Raw genomic sequence first — 16204 nt, 5'->3', positions numbered from 1 at the left:
TGGCCGTCGCGTAGGTGTGGAGTGACCTAACATTCAGACAACAGGTGCGATAAGGTATGGATGTATCCCGCTCCACCTCATCCAACCTGGCTAAACACTCACTTATGTCCATCTAGCACGGCGAATTATATATCATGACGTCACAGCTCCCGATGTTATATATGGGTGGACGTCACAGCTCCCGATGTTATATATGGGTGGACGTCACAGCTCCCGATGTTATATATGGGTGGACGTCACAGCTCCTAATGTTATATACGGGTGGACGTCACAGCTCCCGATGTTATATATGGGTGGACGTCACAGCTCCTAATGTTATATATGGGTGGACGTCACAGCTCCCGATGTTATATATGGGTGGACGTCACAGCTCCCGATGTTATATATGGGTGGACGTCACAGCTCCCGATGTTATATATGGGTGGACGTCACAGCTCCTAATGTTATATACGGGTGGACGTCACAGCTCCCGATGTTATATATGGGTGGACGTCACAGCTCCTAATGTTATATATGGGTGGACGTCACAGCTCCCGATGTTACCAGCAGGTGTAACAGGTTGTGATTATAACATAGCCTCACCTTGTGTCTTTGTGATAATAATTAGGGTTAAGAGTGAACTATTAAGTGTTAAGATAGCAGAGGAATATAGCGATAAGTATTATAATTAAAGACAGCGAGTGTGAAGGTGTCAATATATCCCAAACAGATTAATGTTACTCACTCTTTATTAATGTTTTCAGAACACTGGACACTAATCCGGCACTGGACTGACCTGACCAATGATAATGTCTCCATGTATGTCGGTTGAAAATTTCATAAGTGTATCGTGGCATATGTTAATGAGAAAACTGGTACACGTTACTTAGTAATTTAATAAAAAAGGAAAATAAAAAATGGGCTTAGCTTTATTTAAAGAAAACTGAAGGAAGAAGAGAGTGTTGGAGGAGGAACTAAAGATTTCACTGAACTTACCTCTGTACCTCAGCTGCTTACATGGTTAGTGACTGATGTTAAATAGTGTGTTAAGATGAACACAGAGTTCGTTTTTTGGGGGTAGCAACAGCACCAACCGAAGAAGTAGTAGTACAGTTGTAGTAGTAGCAGCAGAATCCTACGACATCGACCACTCAATGGTGTGAAAGAAAGGGGGGGGCTTTGTATGCATGAGGCATGACGAAGTATGGGATTTCACAGCAAATAATGAAGGAAATCTGCCATGATGTCAAGGTGGAACCGACCTTCCTTCCATTGGACGGTGAATATTTCCATCACAGGACTTCAAACACATCCCGTGTGGACTTCAGTGCTCAAGGATTCTGGACGCATGTCACCGTAACCTAGCTTTCGATGCTGCACACAGGAGGGACAAGAATGACAAAAACAGGACATACGAGAGAGAATTCTGAATGTTGTTCAGGGCAACTTCACTTCTCTGGTGTTCACAATTTCTGGTGGGATGGGGTCAAGTGCAAGATGTTTCTATGCAAGACTCGCGGAGGTGTTATCTGAACAGAAGCAGCAGCCCAGAAGTTACGTTACAGCCTGGTTGAGATGCCGACTGTCCTTCTCTCTGCTTAGTCTGCATTGCTTTGACTCAGAGGAACGAGATCTTCGGCCCCAAAGCCGACAACGGCCACAGACTTTGACTATGAGGCAACAGTCACTGAATGCTGCATAGATCTGCGGCTCGAGTAAGTCAACACAGCTAGGGTAGCTACTGTCCCTTTGTATTAGGATATTTAATTTTAATGTAAAAAAATGGCGGTGAAGGTGTGGCTATTGTAGTAGTAGCAGCGAGCAGCCATGTCCAAAAATCTGAATCGATGACTTTGTTCCTAACATTCCAAGAGTGAGTGAAGTCCACGGGTATTCATATCATTTCGGCATGCTATTGTTTTTTATCTTATCAAAAAGCCATGTCAGAAAAACTGGTTAATATTTTCATTATTCAAATTTCAAGGCTGAAGGCCACTGGTTCCCGAAGTACAAGGAAATGATGTTTTAGCTACGTCTTCTGATTTCGTTGCTGTGGACACTGCACGATATTAGTGTTTTACCTTATAGTAGCACTTAATGCTATTATATACGATACGAGCTGTAAACCCACAAAAAACTCGATAGGGTAATATATTTATCGCTAATAATAATAATAATTATATTAATAATATAAAGTATAATCAAGACAAATATATAAATATACAGAGTAAATATAAACACAAACTGGATAAAAATGTAACAAAGGCAGGATTAATTTCACGTGATTTATATCAGAGTTTAGACGTGTCATCCTCTTTCGAGAAGTATCAGTAGAGGATGACATACGTAGACCCGAGTGAACAGTTATACCTGTGGTGAGACGGATGTGTAATGGGTTGTTGAGAGAGAGGACACCCTGTTCAGAACTAAAGAAACAGTTGGGTATTGAGAGTATTGGCAATGTGTTGCGGTGAGGTAGTCGAGATGGTTTTGGCATGTGGAGAGAGTGGAGGACACCAACTGGATCAAGAGATGTATGAGATTGAATATGGAAAGAATGAGAATTGAGGTAGGCCAAGAATGACATGGGTGGACGGGGTTGGTTATGACGAATGATGACAAGGTTAAGCATCTGACTCGAGGGGGGTTACAAGAGATCGTGCAGCCTGGGAAAGTTGCCATCAGGTAATCACGGCTAACCCACACAAGCTTGGAAAATGGCCGTAAAGAAGGTGATGGCGATGATAGTGATGACAGGTTATAGTTATTATCAGCTGGATTGATCATATTTCTTTGCATTTCACAAGAATATTAAAGTCATGATAACGATGTATAATGTTGGAGTTCAAGAGCAGTACAGCTGTGTGTTGGTGCTGCCTCTACCTCCTTGTGTTGCTGTTGTGTAGAGGCTCAATAAGGTTATTAACAGAAAGAGATGGAATTACTCCGTCGATGGACTACGCACAAAACACAAAAGGTGTCCTGTTAAAACTTACTATTCTATGACCTTTTAAATGTACAAGACGGTCCATGAAGTCTTATCAGTGGGATGGTGACTAACTAACTAAGTGTCGAGGGAAGGTACAGGTTACCACTATACTTGTGTCCAGCTACCAGAGGTCACTCCCATGTTGAACTGTCTTAGCTCTGTATGTGACAATTACTCAAAAGGATGAATTTGATAATGAATTTACCTTATTTTTTACATAAAATTATACATCAAAATAATTTATTTATTGCTAATTTATTTCAAATATTACACTTTATCAATGATGAGTAAAAAACTTGTGGAAATTCAAAGAAACACTGTGTTTATAGTGATGCAGGTGAAGAGTGGATACAACCCCTCACAAACAAGTATACATTAACAGTGGTGGATCAGTACTCCAGATTTTCATTAGTTTTCCTTGTCTGGACCTGACAATGGTTACTATGCTTCTCCCAGCTTTCTCTTATCCTCCGCCTGCCTGAGTAAATTCATCCTATTTCTGGCACTTCTTTCATATCTTCTGAATTAAAGCAGTTTTGCCACTGTCAGAACATATCTACCGGCCGACCAACTCCATTTAACCCATTGGGTTCCCGACAAATTCTTGATATGTTTCACTTTGCGTATAAATACTTGACGGCATTCAACACTCTCCTGTTTATCACACACATACAATATAGTATCGATCATCTTGATAATTACCAAATTGTGTTACCTTAAATGTCAGACGACGTAGACTGTTTAAATATAACACCAGAAGAAATTTAGTAAGATTCTTCGCCGAACAAAAACTCACCAGCCTTTACCCTGAGTCACTGTTCGTCACATCACCTACTGGCACTTTTCACGTTAGTGTCAGTTGGCACTGTCAGATCATAGCAGCTGATAATTAAGACAACTTGAAGACAGTACAAGGGTGTGTGTGATTGTTACACACATCACTGTTCTTCATGTGACACGTATCACTCTTCTTCAATGTGACAAATCACTGTTGTTCATGTGACATCAGTGTTCATGTGACATATCACTGTTCATGTGACGCATATCACTGTTGTTCATGTGACATCAGTGTTCATGTGACATATCACTGTTCATGTGACACATATCACTGTTGTTCATGTGACACATACCACTCTTGTTCTTGTGACATACATCACTGATCTTCATGTGGCACATATCACTGTTGTTGTTGCACCATAAAGATGTTTGCCACACCAAAGTCACCACTTCTTTTAGGCCACCACTGCCTCACCTTGGACTCGAGTTACTGGTACGTCCTCTCTGACCTAGGCTTGGCCACAACCTTTCTATAATAAGAACCTCGCTGAGACACAGGCACCTCCTCGCTTACCTCCGATCGGGAACAAATCCTCTTTTTTTGACGACTGCCAATGTTGATAGAAGCTGAATTTTATCCATCGATGCTTGACGGTCTTATTCCAACACTTACAACTCACTGGTGAAAACGAGCGGATTTTCGACCATAGAACACACACACCAAGGTACGAATATATAAGGTTAATGAAATCTTGTACAGGTGATACGCTGCTCTTCGTATCAGAAAAATAATGATGACAGATCGTTGTCCTCTTAAGTAACACCGTGACGAGATATATACCCAAGAGTGTGACGTAAACTCTCTAACAACACAGTCATCCTACACGTGTAAACAATGTAGAAGAGTTGTTAATTTTGTAACTTCAGGACTCTGTATATTTTGTGAGGATCTATATGTAGTTTCATAGGAAATGAGTTATGATGACAGTTATTGTCAGCAGGGGGCAGCTCTCGCCAACCCATATGTTTAACTGATCAAAGGACATCTTGTTTACTTCATAAGCTTCTATACACACAAGAATCTACTTCACGATGCAACACTGTTTCTCTGTTTCCATTCTGTCGTAAATATTCTGATGAGTTATCACAAATACTAAAATAACCTAAGTGTGGGGAAGACCTACGAGACTAATTGACACCAGTTCAGCATTTTTCCAGACTTAAATGTTGGCTAAAGAAACTAAAATACCAATAAATTAATATTATATGACGTAAATTATCCACGTTGTCACTTGTAGTCAGTATAGTGAAGTGCGTCTGTTATTTTACTTAAGTCTTTAATGTATGGGAATATTAATACACGAATAGAATCTAATCTATTTACTTTCCTGAGCACATTCTTCTTTCAGTCATCTCATTAAAATTTCATCTAATTGTGGAGATTCCGAGGACATCAGTTGATATATCCAGTAGTGTTGCCTCTTGCTGGGCATAGTTCCACTCTCTCTGGAAGAAGATAAAGATCACTTATTTGTATCTTACCTTTTAAAATCCCTAAATTAAAGATTATTATCTGTGTGTATCAGTAAGAGTTTCTCAACAGATCAGTGGCACAACATTGTACCTTCCTGAGAGTGTGTAACAGAACATCATATGTAACACAAGTATTTTATTGACATCCTTGTAGAAGAGGAAAACTTCATAAAGATATTATACCTAAATACATCGGTGCTTCATATGTCACGCCAGATAAAGATGAAGTAGTGATAATTTCCATATAATTCTTTTCATATAAATTTCAAACCACTCTATATATAAGGACGATAATGTAACCGATCATTATACAACCTGTAAATTATACCAGTAGCATTATTAACTTAACTTGTGGAATCTAATTTGGGGGATCTATTTATATCTTAGAAACAACTATTACAGCATTAAAAGTTAACCCATAATGTTCACCATATACCACAAATGTGTCGCCTGTACTTATACCTGGTAAAGTACAGTGACTGGTGCATTTTGTGAGATGTGGCAAATGTGTGTTTGTTTGCATGATATTAAAACTCGGAATGACCCCAAGGAACCTCGCAAAAGTAACCAGAATAAGGATGTTAGATAAGCATTCCACAGAGTTGTCACAAACTCACTATACATGCCAGGTACTGTACCAGGTGTAAGTGCAGGCAACTGTACAATAAGGGCAGCAGCATCTACTTTCCTAGAAGCAAGTTGCCATGAATATTTTATCTATTTATTACTTATCACTCATTAGAATTCTGGATACGTATTATATAACACTAGTAATATGATAGAGTCTATTGAATTCTTTGTGTAACCATTAATTGACTATGGCATCGTGAAACATATAAAAAAAATTTTTAATTTCTCTAGATATCTTTTTTCTAATAAGGTTTTTCACACATTTATAATATTTCTTTTAAATTGATTCCAAATCTGTCGTGTTTCCTGGTTATAAGATCCTTCCATATTGATCCCTGTTAATTCTATACTTCACTTCTTATATTTTATATCTCTTAGCTCTCTCTTCTCTATATATCTCCATCAAATTATATTACCTTTATTCTTATTCCCTATTAAGTTTCTCCTATTATAGTTTTTTGTAATTTTTCCTGATATCATCTGTAATTGGTGGCAGATTTACCTATTTAAATACTGTATTCCTGTTTACCAAAGTTTGTCTCTTTCTCTCTGTTCATTTACTAACCTAGAATATGTGTTTAAAGACCTTAGTTACACCATCCTCACCACCAGATGTCCTGACTTACAAACTGCTCGAAATGCGTTAAGTATTGTTTTGGTTTACATGGCCACACTAGAGTGGTTTACATGGCCACACTACATTGGTTTACTTGACTCCACTATATTAGTTTACATAGCCAAATTATGTTGGTTTACTTGGCTCCACTATATTGGTTTACATGGCCACACTATATTGGTTTACATGGCCACACTATATTGGTTTACATGGCCACACTATATTGGTTTACATGGCCACACTAGTTGGTTTACATGGCCACACTATGTTGCTTTATTTGTCAGCTCTACCTGGTTTATTTGACAGCTCTACCTGGTTTATTTATCAGCTGTACCTGGTTTACTTGACAGCTCTACGCGTTATTAGTTTCCGTGTAAGGGAAGGACGTTGGGAAGAAATAGTTGAGTTGCCTTACCTTTCGCTTTATGTAGTGAGAGGATTATGTGACGCTTCCTGTGTTGTGTTCATCCCAGCAACACACCATGTGACGTCTGCTGTGTTGTGTTCATCCCAGCAACACACCATGTGACGCCTGCTGTGTTGTGTTCATCCCAGCAACACACCATGTGACGCTTCCTGTGTTGTGTTCATCCCAGCAACACACCATGTGACGCCTGCTGTGTTGTGTTCATCCCAGCAACACACCATGTGACGCCTGCTGTGTTGTGTTCATCCCAGCAACACACCATGTGACGCCTGTTGTGTTGTGTTCATCCCAGCAACACACCATGTGACGCCTGTTGTGTTCATCCCAGCAACACACCATGTGACATCCCAGCAACACACCATGTGACGCCTGTTGTGTTCTGTTCATCCCAGCAACACACCATGTGACGCCTGCTGTGTTGTGTTCATCCCAGCAACACACCATGTGACGTCTGCTGTGTTGTGTTCATCCCAGCAACACACCATGTGACGTCTGTTGTGTTCTGTTCATCCCAGCAACACACCTTGAGCCTCTTGCTGGTCATCCTGAAGGAAAGCGTAGTTGATGAGACACTTAAAGCCGTATTTAAGGAACTAATAATGACTGAAGTTGAATGTACTGGATCAGACGGTAGTTTATCATCACTGTATTCAGTGTGTGTAACAACATAAGTCATCATGGTAAATATATAATGTAGAATGTGCTGGTTGGTAAAGCTTCACTCGAGTAATGTGCAGCCAAACTGAATTACCAATAAAAAAAATTCCCCACAGTTTCTTAAATTAGACAATCATGGGACCAAGATTAACGTTTTTATTACCAATCTTTATAGTTTTCTTACATGTTTATTTTATTTGGATTCATTTACGTCTTTATTATTTGTATATGGATTTGTATATAATTTCCTTCTCCAAAGACAAAAAGCTAGACGTTTCTTGTTTACAAAAGATCAGAACCAACATGAGAGTTAAAATGAAAGTTTGTGTCTCAAGCTTGAACGACAAAATCTATTCATGTTGATCAGTAGTTGTAACAATGTGTGTCATTATCTGAGGCTAAGATATGGGTGTCGAGGGTAGACTCCAGATAGGTGGTGGGGACGGGGATGGGGCGGGGAGTGGGGGGCAGAGGTGGGTGTTATAGTGTTATGTTCTCTTTACATTATTATCCAGATTTAAAGTAAAGGAGAGTGAGGACAGACATAAACCAATGAGGATGGATGGTTGTGTGTGTGTTGGTGTTGTGCCCCGGTGTTGTGCTCACCACTACCTGAGGACTAATGGCTCTCACTCTGGGGCGGAGGGAGGTGGTGGCCAGACAAACATTGTAAGGGGTAATTTTTATGATATCTGCCAATCGTGTAGTGAGAGAACATTAGTGTGATAAGAAGGGCGACGTATCTACTAGGAGATAATATTGATGTTAACAGTAAAAAATATTACTTGACAATAATTCACAATAATTTACCATGCTATCCATATACAGTCAAATAAAAATATCGCGTTACACTCACCGATGTTCGACGGGTCAGTCAGTTAGCAAGGCAATCATGTGTTATTATATATCCCCCAAAGTGTACTAGCTATTTTTCTGTAAATTGTTTGTCATTCATAACACAATTTTTCGTATATGTTGCCAAACCATTCGACAACCCCAGCTCTCCCCCCCTTTACTAACCTCACGTCCCTAACCCACCACGTGTAATTCTGCTGTAAATAAAGACAGTTATTCCCTGGAAAAAAAAGGTTTTGACTGTGTCTCCTGTTCATGAAGAACTACATAACGGATCAATAATTAAGATAACAAACTAATGTGCGTAAAACGATGCAGGACAGAGGTATTTTGTATTATTCCTTGGCATCTATCGCACACCTTTTCACTGGGACAGATACAATCGTTTCCTTTGTTATAAACTTGAAAATATGTGGAAATGCTTCCGTAAAAGATTTCATTACTTAAGTCTAACTCTGCTATCAGTATTAAGCCTTACCATTGGGTATTTCCTCCAGTGTCTTGCCAAGCACGCCAAAAGTATCGCAGGCCATTGTCGAGTATGAGCCCATACCCGTGCTCATAGTCCTGGTGTCCCGGAGATGTTGGTGGTTCTGTGGGGAGGGCGTAGTTATATTACATATTATATACAATACACTTGGTACATGTGAGTTAAATTTGAATTTCACGTGATTCGAATATACTGTAGTGTGGTCTATGTGATGTTAATGTGACTCTCGTTCGGGCAATTTCCGTCAGAATATGTCTGCTCCGACCTTGGTGTGAGGTTTAGCCGCCCGTCAACAGTCCGCACTATAACCTATAATGTACGTAGAACACAGTTGGGTGTAGTTAGTGGCAATATACTGTAGCTTCTGAAATGTTTATGAAATTTAACACGTTCAAATATTCTATTTTATTAACAATCATCTACATGAGTTTCAACATTGTATTTTCATATATGTCGTGGCTGTTGAAACCTGGAATCTAGAATTGTCATCTATATTCTAGGATGGCATTAGTAATATATAGGTAGTTGTTATTTTTTCTTTTGTTTATGTAATTAAATCATGATATTTATATTGATTTGGGTGTTCTTCTTTCACGAGGGTTTGTTTACAGTGTCACTTTACCATCATTCAATCACGTAATGTTGCTAGATATTAAAACAAAAATCTAATTCTCACAGGGATGTGCTTGTTAACAAAATAATAAATTTATTTCAGTGAGGAAACGTGAGGCTTATTCATAGGCTGAGAAACTACGACAGGAAAGTCTGGCTCCCCTGTACAGTACACTCCTCAGTAAGGTAAAGTGGCGTTACTCAGTAGTTCCTTCTTGTTATGATCAAACAACCCCATGGCAAATTAGTTAGTTTTGACTTTATTTTGTACAGGTGGTTTTTAAGCTTGAGTTTGTGACCTCCAATGAAACAGCCATTAGTTAATTCAAGATACTGAGTAGTGAATTACATTGAGTGTCTCTCTTGTGAAGTTATATGTCCGAGTGCCGCCACCAGTTTAGTTGCCCTTCAATGTGCTGTACGTTCTTCAGGCACTGGCTTCTCCGAGTCCCTGTTCGATTGCGATATATAAATCGTTTCTTCACAGAATCGGCCAAGACGTCATTATCATAGGTAAATAGATACACAAATCGATAGACTTTCGTTTGGTGTAATCAAAATTATACCATTGAAAGTTCATATTGCACATGGATGGGGGAGGGCAATCATTGTTTGGCACGATGTAAGCTGTTAATGCCTTGGCAAGGTGAAGGCATATGTTAACATTACCAACATGTTGTAGGATCTGAATTAAGCCATAAATCCACACTCTTAAATTATGTTTTTCCTTTCATAGTCATCCTCATTTTTTGTCCATTTTACCTTAATCTATCCGCTTACCGGTCGATCACGTCTCTTATACATTAAATTTTTTTAACAATTTCACCACATATCAGCTTAATAGCCGTTCGGGCAGTTAGTCTTTTCCTTGTTACGTTGCTATGAACTTTATTGTCTAGTGTTAGTAAAGGAGGAAACTTGTGATGCTGTTAGTGTCACACTGGATAACTCCCTTCGCAAGTGTGTCTGGGCCACAACAACTAAACCATGGTGAGATATACGCGTGTTACCGCTGTACCACCAACACTGCGTATGTACTGGCCCCAGAATGTATCTGATCCAGTCTGGTAGGTGGCCCTCCATTGGACTTTTCCATAAAACAGTAAAATATTCTCTCATTTATTTTTCATCTTTTAGTGATGTACTCTGCGGGACACACAGGAAGGTGTGCCCTAAGTGTAACCTTCTCGTATATACTCAATCCAAGCCGTGTGTAACATATTACAGAGAGGTTGGGATCTTTACGATAAACCTTTGGTCATGGTTTATACAAATGGCACTGACTCGGATACTAAGAGCAGTATATTGCTGCCTTGATAAAGATATGAATAAAATAGTTTATCATATATTAAAGTTTTCTATTATAAATGTTAGCGATAGAAAATGGTAGTATAACAGTGACTAAAATAAAATGCGTTACTCTTCTGCTTTGAATATTTTGTTTAGAACTTCTTCAGGACAAGAGAGGAGCGGATCCAAGAATATGAAAAAGGGGGGCAAGTTGTTGACAGGAACATAGCGAGCTGGGGGAAGGGGGGGGGTTCTTGAAGGCCCACCCAAATTTGTTACGGCATTGTGTCGCCAGGGTGTACGGTGCAGTGTTGTGTCGCCAGGTGTGCGGTGCAGTGTTGTGTCGCCAGGGGGTGTGCGGTGCAGCGTTGTGTCGCCAGGGTGTGCCGGTGCAGTGTTTAATGTCGCCAGGAGTGTGCGGGTACGGCGTTGTGTCGCCGGGTGTGCGGTGCAGCGTTGTGTCGCCAGGGGTGTGCGGTCGGTGTTGTGTCCAGGGTGTGCGGTCGGTGTTGTGTCGCCAGGGTGTGCGGTGCAGCGTTGTGTCGCCAGGGTGTGCGGTCCAGTGTTGTGTCGCCAAGTGTGCGGTTCAGTGTTGTGTCGCGGGTGTGCGGTTCAGTGTTGTGTGTCGCCAGGGTGTGCGGTTCAGTGTTGTATGCCAGGGTGTGCGGTCCAGTGTTGCGTCGCCAGGGTGTGCGGTCAGTGTTGCGTCGCCAGGGTGTGCGGTGCAGCGTTGTGTGTGTCGCCAGGGTGTACGGTCCAGTGTTGTATGTCGCCAGGTGTGTGCGGTTCAGTGTTGTGTCGCCAGGGTGTGCGGTGCAGCGGTGTGTCGCCAGGGTGTGCAGTGCAGCGTTGTGTCACCAGGGTGTGCGGTGCGCCGTTGTGTCGCCAATTGTGCAGTGCAGTGTTGTGTCGCCAGGTGTGCGGTCCAGTGTTGTGTCGCCAGGGTGTGCGGTCCAGTGTTGTATGTCGCCAGGGGTGTGCGGTGCAGCGTTGTGTCGCCGGGGGTGTGCGGTCAGTGTTGTGTCGCCAGGGTGTGCGGTTCAGTGTTGTTGTGTCGCCCGGGTGTGCGGTTCAGTGTTGTGTCGCCAGGTGTGCGGTTCAGTGTTGTGTCGCCAGGGGTGTACGGTCCAGTGTTGCGTCGCCGGGGTGTGCGGTCAGTGTTGCGTCGCCAGGGTGTGCGGTGCAGCGTTGTGTCGCCAGGGTGTGCGGTCCAGTGTTGTGTCGCCGGGTGTGCGGTTCAGTGGTGTTGTGTCGCCAGGGTGTGCGGTCAGTGTTGCGTCGCCAGGGTGTGCGGTCCAGTGTTGTGTCGCCAGGGTTGTGCGGTGCAGCGTTGTGTCGCCAGGTGTGCGGTCAGTGTGTGTCGCCAGGGTGTCGCGGTTCAGTGTTGTGTCCCCAGGTGTGCGGTTCCAGTGTTGTGTCGCCAGGGTGTGCGGTTCAGTGTTGTGTCGCCAGGGTGTGCGGTCAGTGTTGCGTCGCCAGGGTGTGCGGTCCAGTGTTGTGTCGCCAGGGTGTGCGGTGCAGCGTTGTGTCGCCAGGGTGTGCGGTCAGTGTTGTGTCGCCAGGGTGTGCGTCGTTCAGTGTTGTCGCCAGGGTGTGCAGTCCAGTGTTGCGTCGCGGGGTGTGCGGTCAGTGTTGTCGTGCCCAGGGTGTGCGGTCGTTGTGTCGCCAGGGTGTGCGGTCAGGTTGTGTCGCCAGGTGTGCGGTCAGTGTTGTGTCGCCAGGGTGTGCGGTCAGTGTTGCGTCGCCAGGGTGTGCGGTCCAGTGTTGCGTCGCCAGGCGTGTTTGTCGCCAGTGTCGCCAGGGTGTGCGGTTCAGTGTTGTGTCGCCAGGGCGTGCGGTTCGGTGTTGTGTCGCCAGGGTGTGCGGTTCAGTGTTGTGTCGCCCAGGTGTGCGGTTCAGTGCTGTGTCGCCAGGTGTGCGGTTCAGTGTTTGTGTCGCCCGGGTGTGCGGTTCCAGTGTTGTGTCGCCAGGGGTGTGCGGTTCAGTGTTGTGTCGCCAGGGTGTGCGCCCAGTGTTGTGTCGCCAGGGTGTGCGGTGCAGTGTTGTGTCGCCAGGGTGTGCGGTCTGGTGTTGTCGCCAGGGTGTGCGGTGCGTGTTGTGTCGCCAGGGTGTGCGGTCCAGTGTTGTGTCGCCAGGGTGTGCGGTGCAGCGTTGTGTCGCCAGGTGCGGTTCAGTGTTGTGTCGCCAGGGTGTGCGGTTCAGTGTTGTGTCGCCAGGGTGTGCGGTGCGGTTGTGCGGTTCAGTGTTATGTCGCCAGGGTATGCGGTTCAGTGTTGTGTCGCCAGGGTGTGCGGTTCAGTGATTGTGTCGCCAGGGTGTGCGGTACTACACAGCTGACATGTCAAATTCCTCCTTCCGTTGCCAGAGATATTTATACTCAAACTTCCTTGCGAAATTATTAATACCTGTATATACATACAGCTTAATACAACATAACAAAGTGGTACTACGTCACTATCAGTAATTCATGACCACGTCACTATCAGTAATTCAAGACTATGTCACGATCAGTAATTCAAGATCATGTCACTATCAGTAACTGAAGACCACGCCACTGTCAATACTGCAACGCCACGTCACTAACAATACTGCAACACCACGTCATCATTAATATTGCAACACCTCGTCACTGTTAACTATAGAAATACACGTTATTATTAACTGTAAAACCTGTCAAGTCCCTCTCACCACTGCATCTTCACGTCTCACTATCACCATTACATACCACGTCACTGTCAATACGGTAACATCAAAACACTTCCAACACAGTAATACCACGTAACTGTCAACTTGGCACCACAGGCTATACAGATTAGTAGTGCCCGGCAGCCTGGACGTGCCTGGTACTTCCCTGGCAGACAAGTTAATATTTTGAGAGAAAAATATCAGGACGGGAAATAGTACCTGCCCGCACATGTTTAACCTGTGAGGTCCGTCATCCAGCGAGGTGAAGGGAGGGGGAGCGGGGCTGTGTGAGTGGGCGGGCGGGTGTGCGTGCGCTTGATCATCTAGCACTATATCGTGACGTCACCGTTGAACTGATCCCTGACTTTTCTGTTCCCACAATGACCTGATTTGTTAAGAAAGTCCAGGTGCGTTCTTCAGCCTCAGTGACGTCATAGCTGATCCCTCCTACAGTATTTCTATTGGTCTATTCTCACCTGACCTGAAAAGCTAAATTAAAGCTCCCACTGTTTGCTGTGTAAGCAGAGTTATGTTACAAATTGAAGTGAAATTATCAGTATGAATAAGAAACAATGACAACAGACTGGGTTCTTCAAACACCATTGGCTGGAGAAAGGTGAGGGTAAAAGGCAATTAGACGGACACAAGTCTTATGTTAGTTGATACAATATTTTTTAATGTATTTGTTTTTTTTTTTACTTTTCCCATAAAAAATCGGGCAAGCAAATTTCCTCCCAAATTTGGAAGGTCAAATAAAAAAAAATATCAGGACAAGTAAATTTCAAAAGCACTTGCCCAGGACAATTAAATGCTCCACATAATCTGCTCATCCTGCAGCAACACTACATCGCTGTCTAAGCAACACCCCACCACGACACGGCACTAATGCACGTTTCCACACCACAACACCGCCTCACAGCGCCACCTCGGTGAACGGAAATAGAATCACAGAAAAAAGTCTAAAATTTGGTTAGGAAAAAATTCACATTTTATTTCAATACCATTAACAAATTAAGTTGGAATAGGTTGTTTAGGTTTGGTTAGGTTGGGATTTGAATGTTTACTCCCTAGACCAGACCTAACCCTCATCAGTCTCTATTTACACTCTGACTACTTTTTCTAGTGACTTTCTGTCCTACATACCACTACCTCACAACACCGTGTCACAGCACTATATTACAGTACCACAACACCGTGTCACAACACTGTTACAGCACCACAACACCATGTCACAGCACTATATTAAAGCGCCACAACTCTATATTACAGCACCACAATACCGTGTCACAGCACTATATAACAGCACCACAACACCACCTTATAGCACTATATCACAGCACTAATGCACATTCCATACACCACCTCACACAGTACCACGCCAGAATTAGCACTGAACTACAACTTGAAAATGAACACATTGTAGCAGTTAAGTCACAATAACACATCACTCATCACTATTGCAACAACACAATATCCTTACCTGGAAAAAGAAAACCGGAAGCCGGCAGGAGTAGGAGCAGCAACTGGAGAACTGCTGGTTGTGGGCTGCGGCAAGGGAGTGGCACCCGGCAGCAGCAGTCCCTTGGCTGGTACACCGCCACATATTGATTAGCAGAGCGCTTTGCCAATACCTCCTGCGCCGTCCCAAGATATTTCCGCGGGCTATATCTAGTGTTGCAGTAGTGGTCAGTGTTGTAGTAGTGGTCAGTGTTGTAGTAGTGGTCAGTGTTGTAGTAGTGGTCAGTGTTGTAGTAGTGGTCAGTGTTGTAGTAGTGGTCAGTGTTGCAGTAGTGGTCAGTGTTGTAGTAGTGGTCAGTGTTGTAGTAGTGGTCAGTGTTGTAGTAGTGGCCAGTGTTGCAGTTGTGGTCAGTGTTGCAGTAGTGGCCAGTGTTGTAGTAGTGGCCAGTGTTGTAGTAGTGGTCAGTGTTGTAGTAGTGGTCAGTGTTGTAGTAGTGGTTGTAGTAGTGGTCAGTGTTGTAGTAGTGGTCAGTGTTGTAGTAGTGGTCAGTGTTGTAGTAGTGGTCAGTGTTGTAGTAGTGGCCAGTGTAGTAGTGGTCAGTGTTGTAGTAGTGGTCAGTGTTAGTGGTCAGTGTTGTAGTAGTGCCAGTGTTGTAGTAGTGGTCAGTGGTTAGTAGTGGTCAGTGTTGTAGTAGTGGCCAGTGTTGTAGTAGTGGTCAGTGTTGTAGTAGTGGTCAGTGTTGTAGTAGTGGCCAGTAGTGGCCAGTGTTGTAGTAGTGGTCAGTGTTGTAGTAGTGGTCAGTGTTGTAGTAGTGGCCAGTGTTGTAGTAGTGGCCAGATATTGCAGTAGAGGCCAGTATTGCAGTAAAGGCCAGTGGTGTGGTAGATGCCAGTGTTGCAGTAGTGGCCAGTGTTGTAGTAGTGGCCAGTGTTGTAGTAGTGGTCAGTGTTGCAGTAGTGGCCAGTGTTGCAGTGTTTATGGGTAGTGGGAACCGAGATATTGTGACAATTTGCTTTAGCCAGACGCAACACTTCATCTAAAAGTCAAATGGGGAACATAACTCATATGTGTTTTAGAAGAATAAATGTAGTCTGCTTTGAGTGAAAAAAATAAAAATTTCAACATCTCAAGAGGAGAATGGTTCACGTCGGTGGGTGTTCATAAGACCTTATCTGAGAGTTTAATACCTGACGGTCAGCTGTGTA

Source organism: Homarus americanus, unplaced genomic scaffold (assembly GCF_018991925.1).
Source record: "Homarus americanus isolate GMGI-L3 unplaced genomic scaffold, GMGI_Hamer_2.0 scaffold6894, whole genome shotgun sequence".
NCBI classification, from domain to species: Eukaryota; Metazoa; Arthropoda; class Malacostraca; order Decapoda; family Nephropidae; genus Homarus; species Homarus americanus.
Note: the sequence above shows the minus strand (reverse complement) of the source record.